Here is a 14,403-nt window from a genome sequence, read left to right as displayed (position 1 = left end):
TCTCAGTACCATTGACCTCACTGCAGGGTACTGGCAGATTCCCATGACTGATGGAGCCAAGGAAAGGTCAGCCTTCTCCACACCTGATGGACACTACCAGTTCTGCGTTATGCCTTTCGGGCTCAAGAACGCTCCTGCCACTTTCCAGCGGCTGGTGAACACGATCCTCACTGGGATGGAGTCATTCTCTGCTGCTTACTTGGAAGACATAGCTGTCTTCAGTAACAGTTGGGAGGATCACTTGCAGCACTTGCAAGCCGTTCTCCAGGCCGGGGAACGGGCTGGCTTGACGATCAAGGCCAGCAAATGTCAGATTGGACAGGGGTCGGTAGTGTACTTAGGTCACTTGGTGGGCCAGGGAACGGTGCAGCCCCTTCAGGCGAAGATTGAGGCAATCATGGCCTGGAAACCCCCCAAGACCCAGACTGAGGTCCGAGCCTTCCTGGGCCTCACAGGTTACTACAGACGGTTCGTGAAGGGGTATGGCACTATTGTGGCACCCCTTACAGAACTCACGGCCAAAAAGCAACCCAGGAGAGTCATCTGGACGGAGGCTTGCCAGCGAGCCTTCGACACTCTGAAACAAGCATTGTGTAAAGCTCCAGTCCTGAAGGCTCCAGATTTTTCGAAAGAGTTCATTGTCCAGACAGATGCATCCGATATTGGCATTGGGGCGGTGTTATCGCAACTCAATGAAGAGGGCCTGGATCAACCCGTGGTCTTTTTGTCACGGAGACTGCTTCCCCGGGAACAGAGGTGGAGTTCCATTGAGCGGGAAGCCTTTGCGGTGGTCTGGGCACTGAAGAAGCTGCGACCATACTTGTTTGGTTCACACTTCCTTGTTCAGACAGACCACCGACCCCTTCACCGGCTCATGCAGATGAAGGGGGAAAACCCCAAACTGTTGAGGAGGTCTATCTCCCTACAGGGAATGGACTGTGGAACATCGGCCCGAGGTTGACCACGCCAATGCAGACGGTCTCTCCAGGTATTTCCGCCTTAGTGTTGAGGACTCCCAAGGGGTTGGGTAGTTCTCCCCAATTTCGGCTGGGGGGGGGGACGCGTGTTGGACCCGTCTGCTTCTGAGAGTCCCCTCACCAATATGATTTCTTTTGTTCCCCTGAACCTCCCAAAATTTGCCTCTTTTTATTTGTCTACCAGGACGTTTCTGTGTGTTGTTTCATGGGGCTAGGTGTTCCTTGACACCCAGTTGCTCACAAGGTTTCTGGCACCTATGTACAAGGCGCCTGGCGAAACATGTGGACATGAAAACTGAGGTTGGCAACCTGTGTGTGTTTAACCTTAAAATGATGGACACATATTTCCCTCATGTGAGTGACTCCGATTGGAGCCTCCTTGAACCCTGACCTTTTGACGCGCTTTCCTGACAGGAATTTCATAACTTTCCTCAGGTACACAAAATGGCTGCTCCAGAGCCCCAGTACGGTGGCTCTGAGTGACCAAAAGACACCTCAAAAGTGCCATGCCATTGACACAGCCAGGGAAGGTTCTAGAACCTTCTGGCTCGTGCCAGTACCTCAGGGCACTGGCTATATAAAGCCCAGTCCCTGGCGGCCATTTTAGATGTAATTCAGATTCCAGACTTGACACCAGAGTGACACCTGCCCTGCTGACCCCTGAGGTGGCTGAGAGCACAGGCAGTAGAGTGGCAAGGGTTAATAGCCTGATTCCTGACTGGCGTTCCAGTCAGGCGTGTTCCAGTAACCTTGCGCCTACAGCGCCTGCCCAGCTAGTGCCTCATTGCCCCAAAAGACTGTGGCCAAGTTTATGTGCCTACCCCCCCCCCCCCCCCTGGTGGCAAAATCGTGAAGAAAAGTCGAGTCGCGACCTTCCACAGTGCCCCCTTCGTGAATAGCACCTATCGGTGGGGACTCCGACGTCTTCGAGCCGCACCGGCGTTGCGTGCTTCCTGGTTGTGCAGTGATCGAAGGTGAGGTGGTGCGCCGGGGCGGGGAGAGGCCGGCCTTCATTGGGCGGGATTAGCGTCCCTGCCCTTTCCCAGAGACCCGGGAAACTGTTGCCGTGGGCGGGACCAGCCCCCGTATGAGGAAGTCGGAGGGAGGTCCGTGAAGCCCCTGAGAACCCTGATGCTGGCGTAGGAAGTGCTGTGCCCCGATTGAATCGCTATTCGATTGCAGCCGTAGTGAGGTGGGTCGTTTCCCCTGGAGGGGTGTGCGCGTTATCAAGGAACTGTGCACCGGCATTGATTTGAGCGAGCGCTGAGACTGAGTGACCCCGCTGGCAGCCGTTCGTTCGTCTACTGACTTCGAACTGTGCTACCCTGGTGCCTGCGATATTGCCGTAGGCTCAAGTAAACCACACCAGCAAGCGGACATCCTTCCCCGGTGGCAGCGGAGGGCCAAATGTCATATTTACCGTGCTTCCTTGTCTTTAGGTACACGCGCATGGGCCCCGCGTGAACATAAAAGAGTCCCCAGTGCACCGTGAATCCAGAGAAGCCCGCATGCATTCCCCATGATTCCACAAGTACTGTTATCCTTTTCAAAGTGGGTTTATCTTGCAAATGTAAACTTCCTGATTTATTTAATTGGTGGCAGCGATACCAGAATGAAAATGTGGTTATGCATTTAAATGAACCAGGCTTTATTATTCCATGTATTGGTGATATATAAACCTGATATTCATTTTATGTATTGATAGAGCTAGTCCTAATATTTATGTAACACCAGTGTTCCTGAAGTCCTATTTACTGTATTTATTCTCAACCTGAATCCCAGAGTGCTGTAACAAATGAAATGTGAATGTGCTTCCCCAATTGATCCCTATTTACAGCAGAGAACTTTCATATAAAGGAATCGTATTTTTCTACAGCAGTGGTGTGGTGTCCTTCTTTTTGGTGTGACTGTGCAGGGGGTTATTATTGGGTCAGAGCCGGCTTAGCCCTACAGCCTTCACTGCCTTGACACTTGAGCCAAGCTACCCCCTTTGTGCTGGGCTTACCCATCGCAGGTCCAACAAGTCCCATATATAAAATTTTGACAGTGCTCCCAGAGTACCCCATTACGCAGTGTCCCATGGGGGTTTAGCTTGTGTTATTTTACTCCTCCATTCCAGTGCTTTTTCATCTGTGTACCAGATAGACACCACTGTTGCTTTTGGGCCATAGAAGGTAGTGTTCCTAGTTGAGCCATAGATAGCCTAGTGATAACCCCACGGCTGCCTAATCAGCCTGTCCATTCGGAATGCAGGCTCGTCCGGGAGAGAAAAATCTAGCTGTTAGTGGTGGTCAGTTGCGCCACCCAGTAGTATTTCTGAATATCAGGCAAGACCATCCCGACCATCCCGACCATCCCAACCATCATACCACCCCCTGGTGAATTTATGTAGCAACACTCTTGCCGGGATTTTATCCCATAGCAGTGTCGCCAGATCCCCTTCGGTGGCTTTAAAGTATGAGCTATACACCGGATAAGCCGTGTTCTGTAGCGCGTAGAGGAAACAGGGTAGGGACATCCTTTTAAAAAGAGGAACTCTTCCAAGAAGTGATAAGGGTAGGGACCTCCAACGGGAAACATCTCGCCTCAATCTGTCTAGCAGCGGTGAGAGATTCTTACTGAAAAACAAGTCTAGATCAGTAGTGATATAAATGCCAAGGAAATAAAACCCCTCAGTAACTATTCTCACCTTGCAGTTACAGAGCAATCGTGGTGCCTGGCCCTGGAAGAAATAAATAAAAGATTTTCTCTAGTTAATAGTATAGCTCGAATAGCGGCCAGAATTAGTCATAATCTGCATTAACCTATTTAGTGTATTGACCGGGTCTGTCATATATAGTAGAATATTGTCTGTATATAAAAATATTTTGTCGTTTCAGTGGTCATTCCCTTGCAGACAGCGGACCAATGGGTCCTGTCTGATCCAGTATCAGCAAAAAACACAGTTGATGGACAGAATGTAGAACAATGTCATACATTCACCCCAGTACAAGGATCTGGGCCTAAATCCATCGTTTTTTGCACTCCACACCACCCTGGGTTAGACACTGGCTATATGCAAATCAGCTCTGACCCGGTGCCTCATGGGAACAGTCCAGTCCGAACTACCAAGCCATGTCTTTCCCAGACCGGAATCAAGCATTCAAGGACCGGTTTCTGGCTATCAGCCTTAATAGCTTGACTCCAGTGGTGTGGAGAGCCTGGGACTCACGTCTGAGCATACCCAGGCCACTCGGGGTGAACATTGCAAAAAACACAGTTGATGGACAGAATGTAGAACAATGTCATACATTCACCCCAGTACAAGGATCTGGGCCTAAATCCATCGTTTTTTGCACTCCACACCACCCTGGGGTAGACACTGGCTATATGCAAATCAGCTCTGACCCTGTGCCTCATGGGAACAGTCCAGTCCGAACTACCAAGCCATGTCTTTCCCAGACCGGAATCAAGCATCCAAGGACCGGTTTCTGGCTATCAGCCTTCATCAGCCTGGATAGCTTGACTCCAGTGGTGTGGAGAGCCTGGGACTCACGTCTGAGCATTCCCAGCCGGTCCTTGGATGCTTGATTCCGGTCTGGGAACAGAACCAAACCTGAGGAGTACGAGACCAATTTAGTTGTTAACATTTCTTCACACGAGTTAACTGCCCAACAACTTAAAGTTCTCAACAAAGGACTCAATTTTGTACCTACTTACCATACTAATTTATTGGAGTCTGAAATTGATTTCTTTAAATTTATGAGGATTTTGCGCTTGAAATATTTCTTTTCAAATCTTCCTGACCAAACTATTAGCTCAATTCCTACTGAGTATCAAGAGTTCAAACCCAAATCAACATTCCAAGCACCCACTTCACATAAAATACTAGATGCTTTTGAAAGTCTAGTACTCAATGACATCAAGCGCATTAAAACATGGAAGAAGCGGAATTGGAATCTTTCCAAACAAGAAAAACTGGTTCTCAAAGAACTAGCGGAAGACCCCAGGATACATATCCAGCAAGCAGACAAAGGTGGCGCAATAGTCGTTATGGATCAACAATTGTACGAATCTAAAGTGGTTGAACACATATCAGACACAGACACCTATTTCAAACTTGATCAGGATCCAATCGAAAAGCACCTTGGATACCATCCTAGAACAGGCTGAAAACACGAAGTGGATCACCACAAAAACCAGACAATTTTTGACTGTACTGTTTCCTAAGCAACCAGGAATCTACATGTTGCCCAAAATCCAGAAGGATCTTTCCAACCCCCCTTTCAGACCTATTGTCACCGGGTGTGGCACCATCTTCGAGCCCCTGGGTCAGTATATTGATCAATTTCTTCAACCTTTTGTCCAATCATGGTATTCCTATACAAAAGACACCACACACTTCTTGCAGAAATTGATGAACACCCAACCAAGAACAGGAATGATCTTGTGCACCTTAGATGTTAAGGCTTTGTACACCTCCATCCCCCATGTAGCAGGGATAGAGGCGGTAGAATGGGCACTTTTGAAAATAGATGAACTACCAGCAAACAAAATATTTCTGTTGGAACTCTTACACTTTTGTCTACATCACAGCTACTTCAAATGGGACAAAGATTTTTATCTACAGAACAAAGGAACATCAATGGGTTTTTCTGGAGCCCCGGCATATGCCAATACGTATATGGCGAGATATGAAGAAATGTTTCTCTTGAATGATAAGGAATGGGTCGACAATATAATTCTGTATTGTCGTTACATTGATGACATTTTCTTGATATGGCAGAACTCGAAGGAAATGCTCGAGCAAAAAATATTGCAATTAAACACATATGATGAGAATATTCAGTTTACTAAAAACATCGAGATGAAAGCAATTCCATTTTTAGATGTTCTGGTGAAAACTGAGGATGATGTTATTCATACTGAAGTGTATCACAAGGCCACTGACAAGAACACGGCATTAATGTACAATAGATTTCATTCTAGGAATCTGATTAACAACTTACCATATTCTCAAATGTTGAGAGTGAAAAGGATCTGTTCAGAGAATGAGACCTTAGAAACCAACTTAGATACCATTGTCAACAGATATGCATCAAAAAAGTATCCCCAAACACTCTTGGACAAGACAAGAGAGAAAGTACTAAATCAAGTCAGAGACTCTCTGCTGGTAAACAAGACAAATGATACAGAGAAACGGCAAGTATTTGTTTCCAAATATTCCACGAGTTCCAATGAAATCAAGAAAAGTATTTACCGACATTGGGATTTATTGATCAATGAGACAGACTTCAAAGATCTGTTTGCTACTAAACCGATTTTTGCTTACAAAAGATCTATGAACATCAAGGAGTTACTGAAGTCCAAACCACGAGGTATTGAAGTAACTTACAGGGGAATGAGGAAATGTCAGAATTGTGTTCAGTGTAATAATGTTATTGTGACTAATACAGTGACACATCCACATACAGGAGAGACAATTCCAATTAGACACAATGCTGACTGTAACACCATGAACGTGATGTATGCGATAAAATGTCCCTGTGGCCTCTTGTACATAGGGAAGACTGAACGTAAAATCAAGACTCGCATTTCCGAGAATAAGAGCACGATCCGCAACAAGAATGCAAATAGCAGTTTGGCAGTACATTGGGATGTCAACAGACATTCAATTGCTCAAGTCAAATTTCAGGTTCTTGAAGTTGTTACATCTACACCCGGAAAGTGTTTAACAAAGACTTTATTCCAAAAGGAGGTATTTTGGATCAAGCGTTTAGACACACAAGATCCCAAAGAGATCAATGACAGTGTGGATTTATCATGTTACCTGTGATTACTGTACCATTCTGGTATGCATGAGAACAGTACCACTGTTTAGTTACAATTTTTGATGTTTTTTCTGTACATTGTATTATGGTGTTCCCATACATGATTTTAGACCATACACGCATTTTGTTCATCAGGGCAAACTGATAGGTATATCCATCTGAATTATTTACATTTATTACTCTTTTATAGTTTTCTTCTCATATCAATTACATCAGAGCGCTAGTTCTTATTAGTATTCGACATGCGGCAACATGGCGCACGCACGCACCCGATATTGAGGTTGCTCTTCGAGCAGTGAGAGTCCTATTTTGATCGCTACATTCGTCGCCATATACGCATGCACGTCACTCAGTTTCGTTGAACACAAAGGGTGTAACCCTTTGACCACGAACTATGGCGTTTTGACTCCATTGGGCGTTGTCAGTAAACTTCTTTCCAAGGTACGGTGGAATTTTGAGAAACGGGCTGTTGTATTTAAAGTTAAACAGGTTGGAATATTGGTTCAGAATTTAAATGTTTTCACGTTGTTATTTCTGCAGAACGTTTACAAAGCAAAGACGCAACGTCGCATGGGGACAGAGGATTTGGGATAGGGAATAGAGTGAATTTGCTCATCTGATTGCCTCACGGAAGGTCAGTTTGTGAACGGGTTGATGCATTTATCGTTCAACAGGGCGGATTATTATTCGCAAATTAAAACGTTGTCATGTTGTTGTTTTTTCAGAAATTACACCAATTGTAAAGACGCATTATTGTATGGGGAAAGGTTATTTGGAGCAGGGCACACTGTCATTCTGTTCTACAGATCTCTTTACGGAAGGTTAGTTTGGGTCAAACTTCGATCAGCTCAAGTTTCAGTTTAATGGGGTTGATTCACGAGAATCACACGGTTCATTTTTTTCATGCTTTCCAGGCTCTAGATGTGACTGAATATACCTGGTTCATCTCCCGTTGTATTAATGCTGTCTTTCACGCAGGTCAGTGTTATGACTGTTTTCCGTTCTACCCTAGTATGTTAATCTTCATGGAACAGTATAGTCAGTCATTCTGTTTGTTCACAGATAACGGTTACGCTATAGTCAAATCCGGATCACTCCGGATTTGAACAGGATTTTTATCCATTCTTTTCATCATAGGGATCATTATTTCCTTAAATTGATAAGTGAGTAGATCTCATAATCAAAGAGCGATTTTGAACCATGCACTGTTATGTTTCTGTTTGCTTGTCATTCAGGTTTTTTTCATGATTATTATTTTCTGTATGTTTAAAACATTGGGAATACGTTGAAAGTAAACACTTGTACTGATATTAAGTTTCTTATGAAACAGCAAAGTTATAAACTGTAAACCTATGACGTTGAAGGTTTTTCAATGTAGTGAATACGTACATTTTTTTATGTTTTGCAGGTACAGCCCCTGATGAAGGGCCCGAAATGCATTGGGCATGGGCTCCTTTTTGAAAAAGAAAATGGATTTCTAGAAAAGCATTTTTAGTAACCATGTTTATGGAATGTTATGACTTATAATAATGTTCTGATGGACTAAAATACTCTAGTAAAAAAAGCATTGAACCAAAAGAATACAATTTTTGAGTTGTTGATGTTTTTTCACGAGATTATGGGATATGTTTCTTGAATTGTGTTTACTATTTCCAATTAGGATTCGCAACAGTGCATAGAGGGCAAGCGGTTTCGCTTGGGTATATTAATACACTTTGTATATCTCTCACCAGTGTTCCATGGTCTGTTGTCACCGCTAGTACGCACCGGCCTGCCATCCTGCTTATCCAACCAATCTAAGAGTTTTTCTAACATGTTGCCCGCTTCATAAAGGCATGTCTTGGTTAGCTCTATGACTCACCTTAGCAGCATAAGTAGCCTCGTCTTTATATTGTAGGTAGGGTATGATGGGTATGATGAGCATCAGTAGTATTTTGAGTGATAAGACCGCTTTCCAAATCCTGAAGCTCTTGTTCAATGGTCTCAGGCTTAGCCCTTTTGCCTCTTGTATGACCAACAACCAGGGAGAGGCCCTGCCCTTTGATTACTGTTTTATACACCTCCTATTGGATCTGTGGTGAAGCAACTAAGGCCTAATTTTCAGAGAAATAATGCCCCTTTACTTCGATGTTGCCCTCTTGAAAACGCTGCACTTTGAAATATCAGGGATTAAGCAATATCTCATGGTGCTCGGGCCCTCCAGGTGACTAACAGCTGTCCAAATCGGGGAATAATCTTTAATACCTCTGGACTGGTGTTGGATGTCCAAGAAATTATGAAGGTAAAGCATGAGGGTAAAAAGGTGATCAATTCGGGAAAGGCTGCCATGTGCCTCTGAATGGAAAGTGTAGTGTTGTACCCTGGGATTGTGAGCATGCCATAGATCAGTTCGGGCAAGGGCTGTAAGAAAGTCAAGTAAGTCAAGTATTGGGCAGCAGGAGGATCACGCCAGCCTAGAAGCGCAACAATCTCACTCCTCACACAGCACCAAGTTAAAGTGCCCCCTCCAATCAGCAGTTTTCCTTCAGTTATTTGAAGCAATAGGGCGCTTAGGTCAAGTAGTACTATCCTGTGGAAGCGCGGCGGGACATACAGTGAGCAAATATTGACTGTTAAAACCTCCCATCCCCTTGTGAGGGCAGCATATATCCCATGTGTATCCAACCACATCTGTTTGATAGTAATCAAGAGTGACTTCCTTGTTACTTGATCATGAAATACCTTGAAAAAACAAGTGGCGTTTGGCAAAACAGGAACAATTTGTTTAATTAAATATGGCATCTGAATTTATAGTGTTGTAGGAGCGCACCTACCCCTTCCGGCCATGCGTACTCAATTGGGGCAAATCTCCCTTGACCACTGTGGTGTCGCTGCGGGATTGATCTACAGTTTTCTGTACGTGCATTTGTTTGACAGCTCAGTGACCTCATTCCTAGGTTTTAGTGCTTGCCTGACTACCTTCTCATAAATGAAAGTATTGTTTTCCACATCAGCATCAACTGTTTCCATATTAACATCCTTATAGGAATCCCCACTCCTCCGAATCCTATATTGTAACCTGCATGTGCGATCATGTTGTATCCCCATCTATTCAGTGCTTGATATGTGTTGCCCATTATTTGGGTCTCCTGGATCAGAACAATATCATGACCCCTCTTTTAATTTAATCTCATAGGCTATTGACATTCCAGGATAAGACTTTTATATTTGACCTGGCAGTGGAGTCACCCATGTGTATGCATGAGCTAGAGGCCTTGCGGGCCAACAGTTCCACCCCTCTGCCCTAGAACACGGGGAAAGGCAGAGGAATGGGTGTATGTGCATTGCCAGTGCCACGGTATTGCAAAATAACACCACCATCAAAAATAAACAATAAGTGCAGTACCCACCTCCCTGCTCTCCTGCACAGTGGACTTAAAACTCCCCCCCCCCCATAACCGCTCCTCAGATTGCTCTTGTGTTACCAAGAGTCATCTGTCTTCGTTAATAACTGAGTAATCCTTAGAAGCATTTGCATTCAGGCCAGCATCCTGTATAGGAAAAGCAAAAGAGCCGTTCACTGCAGTGAGGCTCTGCACTAGTACAGGTCCAAATGTCCATCACTTTCATCCCACACCGTCAAACCAGTCTTTGCGTATATCTTGTTGAGGTGCTGCCCTCCCGGCCTGTTGCTGCAGCATTCGTTGTCCATGTCTCATAACTTCTGTGTCATCCCTTTTGTCCGGAGTGTCATAATCGCGTTGCTGTTGGCAAGACTGGTTTCTTGGTCGTCTTCTCCAGCTGGTCTACATACATCAAGCCAATTCCATACCTCATCAGGGGTTGCAAAGTGCCAGGTCTTGCCTCCAGCCACTACTCGTAATTGTGCTGGGAACATCATAGAATATTCCAGGTCTTGCTCCCTACAGACTCTTTTCACTTCTACAAAACTATGGCGCAGTTGTTGAACTCCAAGCGTGAAGTTCAGGAAAAAGACGATATTTGCATTTTTGTATTTGACAGGAGGGGAACTTGAAACTGCTTGAAGAATTGCATTGCAATCTTTAAAATTTAAGAGGAAATCAATTATCATGCCGGGTGGTGCACCCGGCTTGGGCATGGTACCAGAGATTCTGTGAGCCCTTTCAACAGACATAGTTAGATAGTCCTCAAGGCTGCAAGACTAAGAATGAGGTCCTCCACTAAAAGAATTTGACTGTCGGGCCCTCTGCCCCCTCAGGGACCCTGTCTAGACAGATGTTGTTCCTCCTTGAGCGACCCTCAAAATCCTCTAGTTTTGCCCCCAAGACATCCGTGGTGATACGTAGTTCCTTGACTTGTTTCTGCGGGGCTGCAATCTCAGCCTTCAGGGTCATGAGTCCTCTGCTTCCTTCATCCTAGCACTCATATTGTAGAGGTCCGCCTGAACTAGCATGACTTCTGTGGAAACTGTGAATTTTGGTCTCCAGGGATTCCCGGACTCCCTTGATCGCTGACATGTCTTTGAGTGTGAGCATCTCACGGTTAGAGAGGGCTGTTCCACAGGGCTCACCCCACCCTCCATCAACTCTTTAACTGCCACGTCACAGAGAGTATGAATTTGTCGAGTTTAGTTTGATGGGGACCCAGTCACCGCAGTCGTGGAGCACATTCGTTGTCAAATGGGGCCATAGAGGTAGTCACTGCAGCTAGCCAAGGAGCGCTGTCCAATGAGGTTCCTCCCTCGGACCGTATGCTCCCCGAAAGTCCGATGCCTTATGTGAGGCCTGATGAGGTGTTCTGCATATTAAGGAAGAAGACTCACAGGCAAGAAGGCTTGTGGGGAGCAGCAGCCCTCCACTCCTGCCCCCCCTCTGCTGGGGCTCAATGACCTCCGATCAGTGATTGTGCAGAAGAGGGGGGTCAGAATCTCTGGGTGTTGCATATCTGTAGATCGCCCAAGGTGCCGCCACAGTTCTGGCTAATACACAGCCTGTAAATGCTCTCCGCCGTGGTCACTAAAGTCCAAGCCTCCATCAATAACGGTCTCTTTAATGTCGCTGGCAAACACTGCCCCGTGGGTGCAAAAGGACCAAGCCTGGCACTTATATGGTACCGGTCAATCTCATCATCCTGGTCAGTCACAAGACAAGAGTCATCTCATCAGTCTTCTGGCAGTCAGCTACCCTCTCTGGCCCCTTATTTACTACATTTTGGCGCATGCCATGGTTCAGCGGGCTGTTTATGTTGGGGCTGGGTGTTGAGAAGGGTGTTCCCACTTGCTGTTCTCTGGGAGCCTCCTCTGACTCACCAAGGGCCCGCTGGATCACGTTATTCGCTGGCCTCACTCTCAGTGCCCTGGTGCCACCGAATACTAGTGAAGGTGTCGGAGGCGCTTTGCGTCCCTTCAGGAGCCTGTCTTTGAAACACTGTAGGAGGCAGGGGCCGCCACCTCCTTCTCTCCGGTCAGGTGCCCTGCTGAGCCAGGATCCACGTGGGCACCAAAGTTCAAAGCTCCGCTACTAGTTTAGGCTCCCCTGGGACCTGCCTGCGTGCCAAAACCTCCGGAACCCACAAACAGTGTCTGCAGCCTCCCCTGGCATGGTCTCCTCACGCAAGGCCACAGCTGCACTAGGCCTTGCCAAATAGTGTCAGAAAGCTTGTGCTGCCGGACTCCACAAAAAGCTCTTTGGTATCCCTGCAGCCTCAGATCACCAAAGTTACAGTGGTGGGGATGCAGGAAACAGATCAGTGGTTGGAAGTTAGGGGATTAGGCTGTGGAGGGCCGGAGCCACTCCAATAAGCGGCCATTTTGCACAGCGGTCGGCCATGCCCCAAACAACTCAATTCTTAGGAACCATAAAGCACCTCCTCTGTCAAGGTTCGCTATGTGCTAAATCTACTTAAGACATTAATTGCCACTAGGAAGGCCACTTGCCATGAGAGAAACTTCATTCAACAAGAATGTAAGGACTCAAAGGGAGGTCCAAGGTTCGATTAAGGGCAGCATTACGGTTTCATGAAGGGACTCCTGGTATCCCAGGAGGAATATTAACTTGTTTAAGGCCCTCCATGAAAGATTTAACAACTGTGATCTTAAGTAGGGAACTATATTGTGTGCTCTATATATAACATTCACCGCTGCTAAATGAAAACTAAGAAATTTGTATGCTAAGCGAGAGGCTCGAACAGAGGACTGAAGAGGCGGTTTGTGTCTAAAGTGACAGTGATATACAATTAATTTTCGATTTTTTAGAATAACAAACTTTTGTAGTAGGTCAATGACCCTCTCACAAAATGGAATTCAAGGTAGTAAAGTTAAAGTACAAGGAAATATTCCTGACCCATTTATTTATAGAGCATTGCCCAAAGACTGTGTGAGTAACTGGAGGCAAAGCTTGGGCATTTTGCATTGTCTACTTTGACAAACATATCAACTGTGGATGTCCCACATTTCTGAAATACGTGGAGATTCATCTCCCACTTGTGTTGATGCACCTGGCTTAGAAGGTTCGCAAAGTTGTTGATCATACCCGGCAGATGTTCCACTAGTAACAAAAACTGGTAACGGATGGCCCGATGCCAAACTGCATGGGCCAATGTTGACACCTGGGGAAAATGAGTACCCTCTTCTTTTTTTAATATAGTACCCTGCAGTCATATTGTCTATTCAAATAAGGACTGGCTTGGTGCGACCTAGAATGTAAAACTCCAATTTGCACAGCTGCCAGTGCTAAGAATTTGATGTTCATTTTCTGTTGTTGGTGCATCCAGGTACTCTAGATGGTCATGTTATTTAGATGTGCCCTAAACCCAGAGGGAGGTATACATGAAAATCATCACCTGCCACAAGCTCTTGGTGTGCCACCATCTCAGACTTTTCTGTACAGGCCTTGTACTCTACGATGCGGTGGAACAAGTTCTGTTGCACCTTTGTTGAAGAGTGCCACCACATTCTCCTGCTGTGATTTTATGAACTTGCCTAATTAAATGATAGCGAGGTGGGATTTTGGTGGAGTTAATTTCCAAGTAATATCCTGGTTTGACAATGGCTAGGACCCACTTGACGGAGGTTATTTCCTCAGTTTTGAAAGGATTAATTTTGTTCCCCAACAGGAGTTGTATGATTGGAAGGGACAGAGGACAAGTCATTGCTTAAAGGTAGAGGTACTCTTTCCTAGGATTCCTCTTCCTTTAACTCCGAAGCCTCTCTGGAGTATATTTTGGGATGCTGGCCTTCCTGAAACTACGGTTGTAAAAAGCAGGAAACTGTGGTGGTGTTGCGGTCTTGCCATTCGCTCTTGCTGCCTGGTGCCAAAAACCCCACGTGTAAATTTGGGTCTGAGTTCAGTCACAACATTGGCGGTGTCCTCCTTGATAATTTTTTCTAACATGGAGTCCACCATCAGCCAAACAAGGGTCCCCTTTCGAAAGAGAAGTTAATGAGCTGCTGATGTACCTCTGAACAGCATCATGACACCTAAGCCATGCGTTGTCTTCTCAAGAGGATGCTTGCGTTCACCTTACCCCTCTGCTATTTGCCCTGGCAGTGGAGCAACTGGCAGTACGGGCCATATCAGGGCAAGCATATCAGGGGCTCGATGTGCATGGGCAGATCCATCACATAGCTTTGTATGCCGATTACCTTTTGCTCTTTC

This window comes from Lissotriton helveticus, chromosome 3_1 (genome assembly GCF_964261635.1).
Source record: "Lissotriton helveticus chromosome 3_1, aLisHel1.1, whole genome shotgun sequence".
Lineage (NCBI taxonomy): Eukaryota > Metazoa > Chordata > Amphibia > Caudata > Salamandridae > Lissotriton > Lissotriton helveticus.
Note: the sequence above shows the minus strand (reverse complement) of the source record.